General features: G+C 38.5%; 1 long non-coding RNA gene across 1 annotated transcript; it reads right to left on the minus strand.

Moving 5' to 3' along the window:
- Positions 1 to 1,325: 1,325 nt before the first annotated feature.
- LOC308190580 lies at positions 1,326 to 8,807 on the minus strand. Its single transcript, XR_013947345.1, has 2 exons — positions 7,664 to 8,807; positions 1,326 to 2,315 (listed from the first exon to the last, which is right to left on the minus strand). It is a non-coding gene; the product is annotated as an uncharacterized lncRNA (long non-coding RNA).
- Between the last annotated feature and the right edge of the window lie 9,515 nt (positions 8,808 to 18,322).

The raw sequence follows: 18,322 nt of genomic DNA on the forward strand, positions 1-18,322 counted from the left end.
TAAAATTTAAATACTGGTTTTAATTCTTCAAATTTTTTTTTTTGGGGGGGGGGGTCTTTTCCTTGGTATCAAAACTTAGAATTGAAAACTTTGTCTTGAAGTCGTAAAAAACAAAACAAAACAAAGCAACTTTCAATTAAAGAAAAGAGTTAAAATGAAGTATCTCCGATATTTTGCCTTCTTTCTTATTTATTTTTTTAACAGAACTAGTCAATATTATGACTACAAGTCATGAACATTTCAGTTTTTACCAAACAGCACTTTTCAACCGTTAATACACTTAGGGATATTTGGACACTTTGGTAAACCATAACACAGCATTGCCCTGTCAGATTAAACCATTACTCTTAGAATATGATTATGTTTCTAAAACTTTGTCTATCTATAACCAGATGTCTTATGATTTATATCTCTTCACAAAACTATTTGCAGTTGGAGATAAATGGAATGCTAATGTTCCATATGTGGCTAATGTAAAAATAAATAATGCAGCTAAGGGAACAGAAACTTACGCAGATTCTGTAATACATGTAATTACTGAAGAAACACACTGTTTCATGAAAAAAAAAAGAAAAAAAAGAAAAAAGAAAATTTTAATTAGGTAAAACTCATGTTGTACTGAAGAACTGCAGTCAAGGGGGGGAAAAGATTTTTGGAAGCATGCATAAAATACAAGGCTGGATATTTGGTGTTATTAATTACAGCAGAAAGAAATGATCTTTTACTAATAGACATAAGTTAATTTAACAATGGAATACTGGAGACTGACCACAGCATACCATGTGTTAGGGCCGTTATGTGTCGTTACATCAAAAAATATCAAGTGTTATCTTGGCATATCAGTGTGGTTAAGTATAAACTAAAGTAAGCAATTAAAAACAAAAATCCTGCATGTAAAATTATAGAAAAATATTTTGAGATGCTTTTTTTATGCTAAATGCTCTTAGAAGAATTCCTTTAAAAGAACATTGGGAGAACAGTAGTTTGCCCAATAGAAGCAAAGCCAGGCCCTGTACCAGTTACGTGAGTGATGATTACTGATGTGTTCACCAGTTACTGTGAGTGATGATATACGGACATTGACCTTTCAATTTGAAACAGATAATTACTCAAAAACAGAAAATCCATGTATATCCTTTAAATCCTTTAAATCAGTAGGAATGGTTAAAAAAATATTTGAAAATTACCTTATTTTCATGAACAAGTATTCAAAACAGATTGCAAAGTATTTTTTATGGACAAGGGTATATATATACACATACCTGAGTCTGAAAGCCACCAAAAAATGCAAAAAGTGTCCTTGCTGTACTCTAAGAAAAAAATGGGTCTGTTTTTTTTAAATATATTTGACAGCTGCTGTTCATATCTTACAGTTAATCTTTATTTTGATATTAAATATATATATATATGATTTTGAACAGATGCAATGTAGTAGTAAAAAAGGAAAACATATTTTAAATTTCATAGACCCGTGGTGTGATTAATTGAGTAAAACAGACCACCTGTAAGCTGAACTTTGAAAAATGTTGAATCTATTTTTTTGCCTCGATGTAAGGTTGCATGGATGATTAAGTGAAGAAAGTTGCTTTTTATACTCATTTTCTCTTGAACATTGTTATTGCTTGGAAGTTTCAAAATGTGGATCTTAAATATTGTATTTAATATTTTTTATTAGTCTTTTCAGATGATTCATGCAATCCAAAACTAATTTAACTCATTAAAAATGCTTAACAAAATTAATCCCTGAAAGATAAACATACTAAATAGCAAACTAAATGAAAAAAAAACAAACAAAAAACATTAGTTTCATCCTCCTTATTTTTTTCCCTTAGCTGATTAACTTTGCATTTGTTTGAAAGAAAAGGAAAAAAAAAATGTGTTTCTTCTGAGTATCCTATATAGGTCATTAAGACCACAACCTGAAAATTAGGGGAAAGATCAAAAAAGAATACAATTAGATGAGATAGTGTGAGTCAGTAAGTCCAGTTTTTCAGGTGGCAAAGACCCCATATTCCCTGAGAAAAAGACTGAGAGTTGTCTGCCACCTTTTCATTTGAGTGGCAAAACATCTACCCTATATCCAACATCAACTCAACACGATGTCCTATGAGACAAGAGGCTGCACGTATGAATCAGATCTTGCATCTGGAGGTAGAAGTACTCTTCCCTGAGTTGCAGGACGTAACAGCACATGCCCATATTGCAGATATTTGATAAGGTAATAGCTGTCAGGAAAGCAGGAGGGATCAGGCTGCAGTCTTACAAAATAATTCTGGCAGGCAACATGCAGCTCACAGATCACGGACACGCCACCCCTGTTGAAAACCAATGAAAATTAGAATACTGTCTATAGCAACTTCTAAATGGATGAACAGTACAGGTGAAGCCACAACACCAGCCACAACTGCCACTCCAACTATCCTTAGAAAAGCAGATATGAAAAGTAACTGTTAGGCAGGTAAAGGTCAACGTTGGCAAATCTGGATCTTCAAAGTTGTCCCAAGGTATTCTCAAGTCAACATTAGTTAAACTTTGCCTCAATATTACTTCAATAATTGTGATCTGGTGGAAGAAGGGACGGGCAACTCAGGGAAAGGACAAGGAAGTTACCAGCGTATACAGAGAAAAAATCAGGAAGTCTAAAGCCCAGCGTGAGCTCAACCTGGCCACTATGGTTAAGGATAACAAAAATGTTTTTATAAATATATTAACTGCAAAAGGTGGGACAAAGAGAATCTCCATCCTTTACTGGACGCAGGGGGGAACATGACTACTGAGAATAAGGAAAAGACTGAGGTTCTTAATGCCTTTTTTACATCTGTCTTTAATCTGTCAGACCACTTATTCTTGGAGTACTCAGCCTCCCGACCTGGAAGTCTGGGATGAGGAGCAGAAGTGACCCCCTACAGTTCAGGTGGAAACAGTGAGAGACCTGCTGCTCTACCTGGACTCAGGGTAAACCTTAATGCTCTCTTAAAGGAGAAAGGTGGGGACTGGGCTCTTCTCCCAAGCACCACATCATAAGACCTGAGGAAATGGCCTTAAGTTGTGCCAGAGCAGGTTTAGGTTGGACATTAGGAAAATTTTCTTCACTGAAAGAGTTGTGAAGTATTGGAACAGGCTGGCCAGGGAACTAGTTGAGTTATCATCCCTAGAGGTCTTCAAAAAACCTCCATCTGTAGATGTAGAGCTTAGTGACATGGTTTAACGGTCAGTTGCCATTGCTAGGTTAAAGGTTGATGACCTTAGAGGTCTTTTCCAACCTAAATGATTCTATGAATCGGAAGTCCAGGTTTTAAGGAGCTGGTATCTGCCCTTCTGTTGCTCATAAAGCTGTATTGTTTTTTATCATGACCGATTTTTGACACTTACTTATGGGCATCTATTTGCTGGTACATCGAAGTAAAATAATTAAAACTTGTCCAGTACAGGGAGAGACAATGGACTATCTTCAGGATTTTCAGAGTTTGTCTACTGATCTACCTTATGTAAATCTGGCAAGGGGCTGAAAGGGTGACCTTGACCTGACTCTATCATAGTTTCCGCCTGATATGTGTAAGAGTGATTCCAGCTTGGAACAGACTTTCTAAAGCAGACTTAATTATTTGTGTCGGGAAGAAGGAGTTCACTGGCCAAAACTCTTGAGGAATTCGCTGGCCAAAAAAATGAGAAAATACACAAGGCAATCAAAGTATCTGACATTGTCATCAAGTGCTTGCTTTTTGTCGTTTGCAGGCTTTATAGAACTGGAGATGGAAAGTCCAGAAGCCTTCAAAAGAAAGTCCTACCACTTCTCAGAAGTGGATTTGAGTTTTTCTATTCCGCTGTAAGATGTTGTTTTTTACACATTTATACAATGGTATATTAAAGAGGAAGAAAATATATATGGCTACTTTTGCTGTTCATGAAGGGTACAGTGACAAACTGTGGCCTAATCAGAGGTTCACAGACATCTGAGACCAGATGCATGTTTCACCTTCACAGCTATTTCTCAGTGCCTTGGTCACTCAAGCAAACAGCTCTGGCACTGCCTTTTTGGCAATGAGGAACTAAATCAGCATCATTCACCTTGGAACAGCCGCAAGCTCCTTGAATCTTTTTTCATTTTTATTTTTTTCCTTTGAAATTAAGTTAATAGGTCCACCGGCAATAGGACAGGCTGTGACCAATAGCATTCCTTCTCTGTACTTTCTGCTATGATACGGTCAGTGCTGGGAACGAGGTGACCTTGCAAGATGCCTGTTTGGTCCTACTCCCACACTGTAGTCATAGCACAGTATTGTGATACCTGTCCTACACAGACTTCTTCAAACCTAGTATTTCCAAGGTTGCTGTTTCAGTTGATTTTACAGCTCACCTCTGCTGAAGGGTGCAACTCACATTCCCCCTTTGCATCTCCTTTGCTCTCTTATACAAGCTTCTGCATCATAACTTATGCCAATGCTTATCAGATTTATTAACTGATTTGGTGCATTAAATTCCAGAAAACAAACTCAACAACAACAACAAAATTAGTGGGTTTTTTTGTTTGTTTGTTTTCCTCCCTTTTAGTGCTGACTTAATCAGCACACAAGAATGCACAGTGAGCACAAGCCTACAGACAGGTGGCAGCACAATAGTAGAGTGAGAAGAAGATGGAGAGAAAGAAGGACAAGGAAAAGAAAGGACAGAAAAAGAGGAAGATTAAAGAAAAAGTTTGCCATTAAAAAGGCAGAAATTGATTAGAACTACCCTTTTGCACCTTACCTAGGTGTACAGCTCATGGTCAAAGTTGAAATCGATTACTTGGAGCAGTCCTAAACCTGTTTCAGGAAGAAATATGATTTGTTTTTCTGCCAAAAAAAAAAGTTTGGGAAATGGAAATAGGCCTCTTGGATAAACCCTAAATAATTGTTCATGCATCTGGCATAGGCAAGGCCTTCCCCCAGCTTGTTCTTTCAAAGCCTACTTGAATTATTACTCCAGTTGCCTGTTATCCCTCTCCCATCCACATGGATCGTGAAAGCAGAGACAGGACATGGATGGGACCAACTTCCAACCAAGTGAAGGTCAGGAATGGCTACACTAGAAATAGTTCTGCTCTGCAAGGAAGAAAGCACTGTGGTGCAGATGAACCTTAATTTTCTGGGTCTGCATGTTGGGAGAATAAGCTTTATCTTCTGCTGTCTTTACCTCTTTCCATGGAGGCATGCTGGCATTTCCAAAGATATTTGGAAGCCCAGTGTGGAGTGAAAATACATGGTGGAGGCTCCACAGACTGGCTTGGTAGAACAAGTCTTGTGGGACCTGTTGATAGCTTCCCTGAGCCATGGCAGCTTAGAGCCTGATGGAAAGGTTGAATACACCTGCCTAACGTATGGGAGGGTCTCAGAAATGCTTTTTGAGTAAATAAATGGCTATTGAAACTTGCAGTGAGGGTATCATGGGGAAATACTGTGACAGGTTGCATATTATCTGTAGATCCAGTGAGATAAACCTTGTCTTTCCTTCCAGCTATCTTTCTCTAAATGTTTGTAGTTTTCTTGTTGTCTATTACATGACCAATTCCATAAAAATGTTTAAAGAGTTCAACAACTGCATATGATATAAACATTGGGTGGTATTACAGAGCAAATGTCTTGAAAACAAGACGGAGAAAAGGAGAAAAGTAGATGGGGAATTGAAACTGTTGAAAAAACCTCTGTATCCAGAAATGAGTGTAAACAACTAAGATACAAGAAAGTGATTTCTTCACAAAAGCAGGAAAAAAAAAAAGTGTATGTGGTAATTATGTCTTCTGACAATGAGTTTTAGTTCTCAGTAACATAAAAACAGATTAGTTACCAAACTACACCGCTGAAATCAGAAGCTGATAATTTACAGAGATGTGGTTTACAGGAAACTGTAACAAGGCAGATAAATTTTTGAAGGATGCATCAGCTACCAAATAGGCAACTGTTAATTGCTTACTTCCATTAAATCCCTAATTTGAGACCAGATCTTAAAAGACTTCAAAAAGACAAAAATAAGAAGTGGACTATGAGGGAAATTCAGTTTAGACTTTCCTGCTTTTATCAGTTCTCCTAAATGTATAGACCAGATTACTAAATTTGGTGAAAGGATGGTGAAAACAAAGAAAGCATGGTGCAGGCCTTCAAGTTGAATATAGGGACAAAGTGCTTGTTACAAGGAATTTTCAAAATATAAATAGAATGACTTTGCAAAACTCACAAAAATGCTCACAGAATATACCTACAAATTTTGGATGTAGCCAGTGTCCATTACTTGCAAGAAATAAATTATTTTTGAAAAGCACTCAAAACAATGATAAAATATACCCATTGAGAAATAAAGCCTATGTATTCTTAACAAAGGACATGACACCAATAATGTTCTGCACAGAAACTAAATTGTCCAGAACAAACAGGATTTCATCTACTGTAGAAAAAGAAGAAACAACATTGACGAAGAGGACTTGTTTATGGGAACTGTTCAAGAGAAACCTTGTCCATTGACTGGAATACTACATTAAACAGAAATGAAACATGTATTAAATATAAATTGGACATGGGTGCACAAAAGAATTTGAGACCTAAGACTGTAGCAAATGGTTTGAAGAGAAAAAATCTAGTGAAATAGAACACAGACAGCAAAGCTTATCTCTCATTCTGTGAAGATAATTCCTAATGTGGGTATACGTGAACTCTATATAAAGATAAAACAAAAAAAATCTTGACAGGTTAATTACTGGAATTATGTTATAAACAAGATATCTATATTGAAATGAAAACATAACAGACTGCAAGTTCCAGTGAAAGAATTAATACTGTAGAACAATGAAACATAAAAATGGAAGGAAGAAAAAAATAGAAAAAGAAAACAGATGTGTAGAAGTATAATGAGTATCCAAATACCATAAAGAAAATTATAATTGAAATATTATGGATGCTGTTAATAATGTAGGCGTTTTAAAACAAATAGATAACAGAAAGAAATGTATGAAATGAAATAAAGAATGCACACAGGACTCTAGTGACATGCATATAAATACTCATTGATGATTTCATCATGTAGGGAAAATGTATACATTGATTATTGAAATTGTCTAGAGTAGGCACAGAGGTTAAGATTGCGAAATCTTTAATCAAATATGCAAAATTAATATTTTCTATGTATTTACTATTATAGTGGCACATAATGAACCACAATGTAATTACCACAGGCATTTTTTTTAAAAAAGATTACGGGCAATCGCATAACAATAATATTATGGAAAACAATACTACAGTTGTGAGGGAGGAAAAAAAAAAAAAGAAGAAGTTACAACATCACAGACCAGATGAAGAGGAAATACCCACATGAAGGGAAAATATCCAAGATGAAATTCGATACAGTGGACAACTTAGAAATAATTTAGCCCTATCCTGAAGATGTTCAGCAAGACAAAAGCCTCCAGTTAACCTTCTAGAACTATGCTAATCCATACTGTCAGATCTGGGGTGCTGACCCCCTGCCCCCCCCCCCCCCCAAAAAAAAAGAAAAAAAGGCTACTGAGAGTCATCCTGAGTCAACCTTCTTCACAGAGACAACACACATTTAATGTCTTCTTAGATAACACCGATCTCTTTCACCTGTACCAGTCAAGTAATAATGTACTTATATTTTCCAAGTTTAAAGGTCTCACCTCACATGACATCTGTAATTGACTTTAGACTGTGAATCCAACTTCTGCCCTCTCCCTCCCATGAAACATAGTTCTGAACAGCCATAGACACTCATGTCCAAGACAGCTAGCACTCAATTCAGAAAACAAAAGGGTCCTCCTTCACATGTTGCAAGCAATATATGAGAGATATACCCACTGTTTATCATCAACCCTTCCATTCCTGACTAAATTCATAGAGAAACTACGGAGGGGGGGAGGAGAAAAAAAACTAATAATAATAATAATAAAAAATCTGCAAGGTCACTTGTGTGAAGCAGAGACTATATATTTAAGACAATGCAGACTTAGATCATTGTGCTGAGTAGAAGCAGCTTTAATGGTTTGTTACATGATTGCTGCCTGTTAGTGCATAGGTGCAAGATATCCACTCTCATCATCTGGAGTAATTGGCTTCACCAGCAGGGAATAATGGGGCCTTTCCCCACAAAGGTGTTAGAGGCAAGCTGAGTGAATTAGAAGGATTTATGTCCTTCCTGGCAGGACATGCCCAAAATAGTTATGGGAAATCACTCCTCTATGACGCAGCCCCTCATTTATCAATACCACATATTATTTTTTTTTCCACGTCTATTTGCTACCTACTTGCAGCAGCAAGAAATGCTCAGATAGCACAGGTTTCCAGAGGAGGTAATATTCACACAATATAAACTTTGCCTTCCCTTACAATGTCTACGATGGCCTAGTGTTTGGAAAAAAATGACTCATGAGTGAAGAGCAGCTTATTGACACTGAACCTAAATGAAATGCAGGTGATGTTGATAGTCAGGGAAAAGTTACTTGAAGAACTGGCATCTACTACACAATTTCCTTTGGCTGAACACATACCTTCACTCTTCACCAGTTCAGTCTGCAATCTTGTCCATACTGAGCTACATGTTTTCATAGCTCTAATGGTAATTTCAAAGAAATTATAGGTACTTGTTCATAAAATTGTAAACAATGGAATGGCTTTCTTAGAAACACAGACTAGCATAAATACCACCATTTTTCATCCCCAATGCAAGGTGCATTTCCCTTAAATTTTATGGGAGATGGCAAGTACCAAGGCATGAGTATCTTTCTAAAACAAACTGAAACAAATAAAAATGCAGTCAAAAGAAAACATTGCACACCATATGCCATTTCTCCTTGAAGCTATATGACAAGAGGAACAAACTAGACATGATAAATGTTAATCATATACTAGAAAGTGCTCAGTATAATGACAGTAGTTGAAAAGTCTTTCTAGACAAGCAATACAGCAGCTCAGAAGTCCACTGAAATATGTATGCCATTCCTAGGCAAACAATATGGAAAAGAAAAAGTAGCAAATATACTTTTTTTTGCATTCAAGAGCAATGATTCTATTATCTTAAATTAAACTATATTTACTGAAAGAAAGCAGCACAGAAAAAAGTAGTAAGAATTCCTAAGTATATATAGTTGTATAATATTCACCTTATTCTTTTTCTCTGACAAAGAATAGCCAACTATATCCTAGCTTTGACATATATTATTTCTATTAATATAATAAAAATAGCTATCATGTTTTACTCTCTTTTTCATGTATTCCCTACAATGCACCACTGGTGGGCAGCAACCAAGTGAAGTGTGGGTGAGAGGGATTGCAAGATGAAAATGAAACTTTAACAACCGGTACAAAAAACTTGCCAAAACCACAGAGATTATTTTGTAGGGTAAAGAGGCTCTTGGTCTCAGATGTTGTGCTTCAAAAATTCATCATATTGTTTTCTAAAAGTCAAGCTGGCCAGTGAAGTAAATCAAAAATTGATATCACAAACATCAGAAAAAAGATACTACAGCAATAAGGTTCAGAGTAAAATAGCAGTGATTTTATTCACCTCAGATGGCACATTACATTCCATTTTCAAATTTTGACCAAAAAAATGTAGGTGTAATGCATTGGCAGGAAATTATTGCAACTGTGATCTGAACTTGCTAAGTTTCAAAAATTTAGAGGGGCAGGAGAAATTAGAAAAGGAAAAATATTTTAAGGTGATATGAATTCAAGGAAAAATATTGGTTTGAATAGAAAGCTGGAAAAATTGGTTAGAGACAAACTGCTCTGGCATGCCAGGCATTGCTCTCAAGAAAGCCGAGGTAAATTTTCTTCGTTTTACCATTTAAGTGATGTATGACTTGAAGGGAGAATTTATCCTGCATATTTAAACTGAAGGTTTTCTGGAACCCTGAGAGATGATACTCGCTCAGCACAGAGAGATCTTGTAATTGTAAGGGACTGCTAGGCACCAGTCATGTCCAAAGACAACATTAGCAACTACACTATCTACTTTACATTCTAAGTAATTATTACTTATTTTTGTAAGTAACTATTTTTAACTAGTAGTTACCATTGCTATTGTTGCTACTGATTTGGATAGAATTGTACTTGGAGAGAAAGGTTTCTTCCTCTCATCCTCTTGCACTGTTGTTCTTCAGTTTAGTCACTGAAGTTGATGTTCATATGCTATATTTGTAAGCTTCTTCTACTATCTTAACAAATTAAATCATTTTTGAACCACATTAGGTAGAATGTAACAGAGACATTATATGCCACATGACTACCTTTTAAAGATAAACAACTCTCACTGCAGGTATGCTGACTGATAATTTTTTTCTTTAAAATACGAAAAATCCATCTTTAAAACCTGTCAGTACCATTATCATAGGTCAACGCTTTTAAAATGGCCCATTCAAACAAAAATCTATTTTAACTCCATGACAATAGTCCCTTTTTGTAGCTATATCATTATGTAGTTCTCTTTCACTCTCAATTTTCCTTCCTTATATCTTGTGCAATGGGGACAGCTTCTTCCACTAAATTTTACAGATGAAAATATTTCTGATGTTACTCTCCTCTGTAGCAGTGCATGTGAATGGAATTTCCTCCTTTTGTCTAATCCACATGAAGGTATGTTTCCAAGTCTCAGTAAATTTCATTAGAGTGATGCAGGACTTATGAAAGCTGTCTGCTTAGGACTGAGTTTCATTGATTGTCATTAGTATCTGCAAGGTTGTTAGCTTCAGTTGAAGCTTTTGGGGCATTTATGAAGTATCCTTCCTGGGTCTCTAGACTAGTGTGAAATGATATATCACTTTCTCTCACTGCCCAGATATTTAACAATATTTGTCTCTTCTGAAGATCTCATACAGCTTAGAGGAAGTTATATCTGTTCAGTCATATTTCATAAAAACAGCAGAAACATTCAATATTTGGGGAGAAAAATGAAAGATAAATAGTTAAACAGGCACACACTAAATCATACATTAAACTCATAAAGCTTGAAAACGTGCATGGAACCAGCAAATTTCACTATAGAGAAGTGAATATTTCAATTCTGGAAACTCCAGATTTGAGAAGGTCCTTCTAAATGCACTTTCTAGAGCCTATTCCTTGGCTTTCTCTCTATTTCCCACAAAGTCAGATCCGATTCCAAGTCCAATTCTTGCAATGATACTGGGATATTTTCTGGGTTTCAAGTACAGGTGAAAGAATCTGAACCACCTCTTATTCCACCAGGATAGCTCCTGCCCGTGTAATACTTTCAAAATCATTGGAGAGCACATGGTGAGTGAACCTCTGAGGATATGTGCTAGATCCGTGTGTTAAAGTCAAGAAAAATGGTCTAGTTCTTTTCTTTTTATTCTGCCACAGCTGCTCTAAATAGCTTCTGATGTTCCCAGCAAAATACACACTGCTGTGGATGCTCTTTTAGTAGCAGCATGGACTTCACCTCAGTATACTGAGTGATTGTGCCAAACTGCCAACATTTTCCTGCAGCACACAAGGGAGAGAATTTTCAATACATAACCTCTGCCAAAAACCGCTACTAAAATTTCATGGTGAAAGGGTTTTCCTTAACCCTTAGAGGATTTCTGTAAAGCCCAGTATCAGATCTTCTGTGAAAACAACGGAGAGATGAAAAATGCTTGAGAAAAAAAAAAAAAGCCAGAGAATCTTTTGAAATAGGAAAGGCAGGAAACCCAAAGTGTATGAATTACTTCCATTTCTCCAATAAATAAAAATTTCAGAAGACTTAGTGCTTGAAGCAAATACATAACAATACTTATTATGGAGTAGTATATGTTATAAACTTTCCCACTGAGTGCTCTGAATTTTCAGCTCATAACACAGGTGCCACTTATTCAGGTTCTCCTTACCAACCTGGGATTATTAGATCCCATCACTTGGAGTCAAAACTCTGAGGCTATCTCATTAGATTTGGAACATGTAAGTTTCTCTGGGAAAACAAATTTGCCCACCCAAGGCTGAGAGTGCATGGTGGCTTTGCCTGTAGTCTCCCACGCCCTTACTGCATCACCTCAATAGATATGCTGGGTGCCACATTCACTTCTTACCTACACTGGGGCACAAAGAGGGACCTACAGACCCATCTGAAGAATCCCAAACACTACCCAAAGCTGCAACAAACTCACTAGATAAGCAGTTACAGCTCTGCCAGGAGAGAATCATAGAATCATAGAATCATAGAATATCCCGAGTTGGAAGGGACCCAAAAGGATCATCAAGTCCAACTCCTGGCACTGCACAGGTCTACCCAAAAGTTTAGACCACATGACTATGTGCACAGTCCAATCGCTTCTTAAATTCAGACAGGCTTGGTGCAGTGACTACTTCACTGGGGAGCCTGTTCCAGTGTGCAACCACCCTCTCGGTGAAGAACCTCTTCCTGATGTCCAGCCTAAACATCCCCTGCCTCAGCTTAACACCGTTCCCACGAGTCCTGTCACTGGTGATAATGGAGAATAAGTCACCTGCCTCTCCACTCACCCTCGTGAGGAAGTTGTAGACTGCGATGAGGTCCCACCTCAGCCTCCTCTTCTCCAGGCTGAACAGGCCAAGTGACCTCAGCCACTCCTCATATGTCTTCCCCTCTAGGCCCTTCACCATCTTCGTCGCCCTCCTCTGGACACTCTCCAACAGTTTAATGTCCTTCTTGTACTGTGGTGCCCAGAACTGCACACAGTACTCGAGGTGAGGCCACACCAGCACAGAGTAGAGCCGGACAATCACTTCCCTCGACCGACTAGCGATGCCGTGCTTGATGCATCCCAGGATACGATTGGCCCTTCTGGCTGCCAGGGCACACTGCTGGCTCATATTCAACTTGCTGTCAACCACAACCCCCAGATCCCTCTCTGTGGGGCTGCTCTCCAGCGTCTCATCGCCCAGTCTGTACGTATAGCAAGGGTTGCCCCATCCCAGGTGCAGGACCCGGCACTTGCTTTTGTTACACTTCATGTGTTTGGTGATTGCCCAGCTCTCCAATCTGTCCAGATCTCTCTGCAAGGCCTTTCCACCTTCATCCGAGTCCACAATTCCTCCAAGTTTGGTGTCATCGGCAAATTTGCTCAAAACACCTTCTAGTCCTACATCCAAATCATTTATAAAAACATTGAAGAGGACTGGCCCTAAAATAGAACCTTGAGGGACCCCACTAGTGACCATCCGCCAGCCAGATGTGGCCCCATTTACCACAACCCTTTGAGCCCTGCCCGTCAGCCAATTGCTCACCCATTGTATGATGTTTTTGTTTAGCTGTATGCTGGACATTTTGTCCAGTAGGATCCTATGGGAAACCGTGTCCAAAGCTTTGCTGAAGTCCAAACAGATCACATCAGCTGGTTTCCCTTGATCGACTAGATGGGTGATCTTATCATAAAAGGAAATTAAATTTGTTAGGCAGGACCTACCCCTCACGAACCCATGTTGGCTGGGACCAATGACTGCATTGTCCCCTAGGCGCGCCTCAATAACTTCAAGGATCATCCTCTCCATAATTTTACCAGGCACTGACGTGAGACTGACAGGCCTGTAATTGCTAGGGTCTTCTTTCTTACCCTTCTTGAAAATTGGCACAACATTTGCCAGCTTCCAGTCCAATGGGACCTCTCCAGATTCCCAAGATCGTTGAAAAATAATTGAGAGAGGTCCCGCGATGACATCAGCCAGCTCTTTAAGCACCCTGGGATGAATCCCATCCGGACCCATGGACTTGTATGGATCCAGGTGGAGCAGCAAATCCCACACACATTCAGGGTCGGTTGGGAGTTTGTCATTTCCACTGTCATGGTCCTCCAGCCCAGGGCACCCTGGGTCCCGAAGCCCATCATCAGTGTTGAAGACAGAGGCGAAGAAGGCATTAAACGTCTCTGCTTTGCCTATGTCATTGTCTGTGAGGAGACCTTCTCCAGCTAGTAGCGGACCTATGTTTTCTTTGGTTCTCCTTTTTCTGTTCACATATCTAAAAAAAAAACTTTTTTATTGTCTCCCACAGACCTGGCCAGCTTCAACTCTAGTTGGGCTTTAACCACACAAATTTTCTCCCTACAAACAAGAACAGCATCCCTGTATTCCTTCCTCATCGCCTGACCCTCCTTCCAGCAGCCGTACACTTTCTTTTTCCGCCTAAGCTCCAGTAGAAGATCCCTGGTCAGCCGGCTGGCTTTCTGCCTCGCCTGCCTGCCTTCCGATATTTTGGAATTGCCTGATCTTGTGCTTTTAGGAGGCAGTGCTTAAAGATTGACCTGCACTGGTGGACGCCAATGCCTTCAAAAGCAGTTTCCCAGGGGACCTTGCTGACTAGTTTCCTGAGCAGCCCGAAATCTGCTTTCCCCATATCCAGGGCTGAAGTTTTGGTGGCAGTTGAGAGCTGGTAGCCTAGCTCAGCCCTGCTAGGTATCTGAGAATTTCCTTCTTGAGCTTATAATCAACACAATCACTGTACTAAAGGATTCAATATCTGCTTAGCAATTTCACAGATTTTCACTATGTAAACTTTTGGTTATTTCCACTACAAATTAACTACTGTGTTTTCACATTATTATTATTATTTTGCTTCATGACAACATTAGATACAATAGATACATTAAATGTGATTTCCCACCAAACAAAAAAAAAAAAAAAAAAAAGGATAAAGAGATAAAGTTTAAAATAGTTAACAGTGATCTATTGATCTATAGTGGTCCAAAGGTTAACCATGACTGACTCCAACAAAATTGAGAGTATATAAATTATTACTACAGAGTAACTTTTTTTTTTCAAGTATAGTTATAGTTAAATAAAATAGCTAAAATTACCTCCATATTACAGAGATAAATTCACACAAAAATTGCTAAATCTCTTTTAAAATAAATTTGTACTTCTCACTGCACAAATTTATCTTTGCATGTAAAAAGATACCTAATAGTTTCATTAATAAAAATCACAGGTAAAATAAGTCCCAAATAGTTACACAGTGTGAAGTATCCTCTTTTATACTTCATAATACTTATTTGCAATTTCAGTTTTCAAAGACATTTTAGTATAGGAGCCAAATCAAAGCAAATAACATAATTTAACCCTCAGACTGAGTAGAAAGAGATGCGTTAAGAAAATGATTACCACCACAGACTCGCATTTGTATATATATATGTTTATACATATATAGAGAGAGAAAATCCCATAGGATTAATAGTAGTTTACAGTTGTACACTAATATGGTATTCTAAAGATACCAGAACCACTTTTGCAACTATCACATATAAAATGGTGAAATTAAGCTACTTCCATATTTTAGGATGAAATTTCAGGATACATATGAGCATTTTAGCATTTGCAATATATTTGCAAATAAAATAATAAAATATAAGAAAAGTTGGGAAAAAAAGGCAGCAAAAGGGGAAAAAAAAGACATACACTGAAGATAAATGTACAGATGTAATTCAGAAAAGTTAATGATCAAATGACAACCTTCCTCATACCCACCCTAAAAACAAACAGATGAGAAGGGGGAATAACAACAACAACAAAAAAGACAACAACAAAAAACACAATTTTTTTTGTTTGTTTTGGTTTTTTTGTTAAGAACAAGAAATTAAAGAGTAATAATAGATTAATGTAAAGCATTGGGTTAAGACGAGAAAGTTTTGTGCTTAGCAACTGTGGTGGTTTTACACAGGTGGGCGGCCGAGCTCCACCACAGCCGCTCTCTCACTCCCACTCCTCAAAGAGGAACGGGGAGAAAATACAATCACAAGGGCTCAAGGGTTGAGATAAGGATGAGGAGATCGCACAGTAATTATTGTGACGGGCAAAACAGACTTGGCATAGGGATAGCAAGATTTATTACCTATTGCTGACAAGCTAGAGAAGTGAGAAACAAAGGAAAGAAACCAAAAGCACCTCCTCTCCCTGAGCAGCGCAGGGAAACAGGGGAATGGAGGTTATGGTCAGTCCATAGGGCTTCTTCTCCGCTGCTCCTTCTCAGTCACTCTCATCCCCTGTGCTGTGGGGTCCCTCCCAGGGGATGCAGTCCTTGCCGAACTGATCCGACGTGGGCTGCCCACAGGCAGCAGCTCTTCAAGAACTGCTCCAGATATGGGTCCGTACCACGGGGTCCATCCCTCAGGAGCAAACTGCTCCAACCTGGATCCCCCACGGGCAGCAGCCCCTGCCAGGTCACCTGCTCCTGCGTGTTCTCCTCTCCATGGGCTACAGGTCCGGCCCGGAATCTGCTCCGGCAGGGGTCTTCCACAGGCCGCAGCCTCCGTCGGTGCAGGTCCACCTGCTCCACCATGGTCTCCTCCATGGGCTGCAGCATGGAACCCTGCTCCACCATGGTACTCCATGGGCTGCAGGGGGACAGCCTGCTTCACCATGGTCCTCACCACAGGCCGCAGGGGACTTCTGCTGCAGCACCTGGAGCACCTCTCCCGCTCCTTCTTCACTGACCTTGGTGCCTGCAAGGCTGTTCCTCACTCCTCTCACTCTCCCAGCTGCTGTATGGTACAGCATTTTTTTTCCCCTGTCTTAAATATGCTCTCACAGAGGCGCAAAAGAACATCACTTATTGACTCAGCTCTGGTCAGCAGTGGGGCCCTTACCAAACATGGGGCAGCTGCTAGATCCTTCTCACAGAAGCCACCCCTAAGGCCCTCTGCTACCAAAACCTTGCCACGTAAACCCACTACAGCAACATACATGTATACCAAAAGAATTTTCACTGTAAACAGACAACAGAAATGCTGGATACAATTGGTGCAAGCAGAATTTAAAACATGATGGTATCCAGTTGGAGTTTTACTAGAAGTTGGATAAAAATGAGTTATACTATTCACAGTGACACAAAGAACTCTGTACAAACCTGTATTAGCTATTCTTTTCACAGATCACAGGCCTACTATCCAAATAGCCTTCCTGGGCCTCAGAAACCAGTATCCCTGGACTGAAATCTCTAATAAACTTACTAAGAGATGCAATGGTCCTTGGTGCAAATACATCTAAAATTTTGATCAATTAATCTGATCTACTAGTTTCCCATATTAGGAATCATGACTCCATATATACAATAATACATAAATTTGTATGGTTACTAAACAGGAACATGGTATATAACAGATACCCAGTAAAGAAGGTTCCCTTAATGATTTTAATTTTAATATGGTTGAGAAGAACATTAAAAATAAAACTGAAATGTTATTAACTGGCCAAAAATACTATATTAATATATACTCCCAAACTGAAGCAACTACATAATCAAGTTGTCTCCTGCTTTTGCTGAAGCTAAGGCACATAATATTTTGTGTACACTGCGCCAGAGTTATCTTGAAAATATATATTATTATTTGTTTAGCTACCCAATTCTGCTACAGAGTGATTATTTCTAACCACCCACACACAAAACCTCTCTAGCTTATAGCCATATTTGTTCATGGACAGTGTATATCATCTTTGTTCCTGTGTTAACATTATCCTTCGCTGTATCTGGTTTTTCTCCTTTCCCAGTGTTTATCCATTGATATTTGCACAACCATCATAACCATCATAACCCACCTCAGCTTTCATTTTGCTACACTGCATGCATCAAGCTTCCCTTGGCTTCTCTTATACTGTAAGTCTAATGTTTTCCCGATAATCTCTATGTATGTTTTAATGTCAGTATTTCTATCTTGAACATGGCCATCCAGAAGTATATACACAGTTCAGGAGGAGTGTCTCACTAGACTCCTGTATTTGCCTTTTTCTGAAGAAATAGGAACAGAGGGAACCTTTCAAGATGCACTTTAGGACAGCTTGTACAAGGTCATATCTCGCTTGCAAGTTATTAATGTGATCAACTAATACATCCATTTCTTTCTTCTCCTCCGTTGTTTCCGACTGATGAGTTACAAGGCCATAGAAATTCTTCATACCAATACTCTAAAAGTATGACTTTGCTTTCTGTAATATTTTGTTACATTTCTTTAATAATATTTCTTTTGATTTCCGCTGCTTCCAGTCCCAAGGTATTTCCATTCTTTTTGTAAGACAGTTTAATCCTTCATCATATTGACATCACCTGGTGTCATCAACATATTTTATCATTTTGATGTATTTTGTTACATAATAAAAATATTCAGTAAGATCTGTGCTTAAAGAAATGATATCCAGCTTCAAAGGTTCCTCCCTTTTTATTCTCTGAATCTACTCTAGCGAGTCAGTTCATTTCATGTCTTCTCAAATACTTGTTGTCAGTACAAAATTCTTGTGCTTCTCCTTTCACTTTTCAATTCTTTTCTACCTTAGATTTAAATCTATGATTTTATCTCACTAGTCCTCCAGGAAGCCTTCTTTTT

Source organism: Anser brachyrhynchus, assembly GCF_964034855.1.
Source record: "Anser brachyrhynchus genome assembly, chromosome: 2".
In the NCBI taxonomy this organism is placed as follows: Eukaryota; Metazoa; Chordata; class Aves; order Anseriformes; family Anatidae; genus Anser; species Anser brachyrhynchus.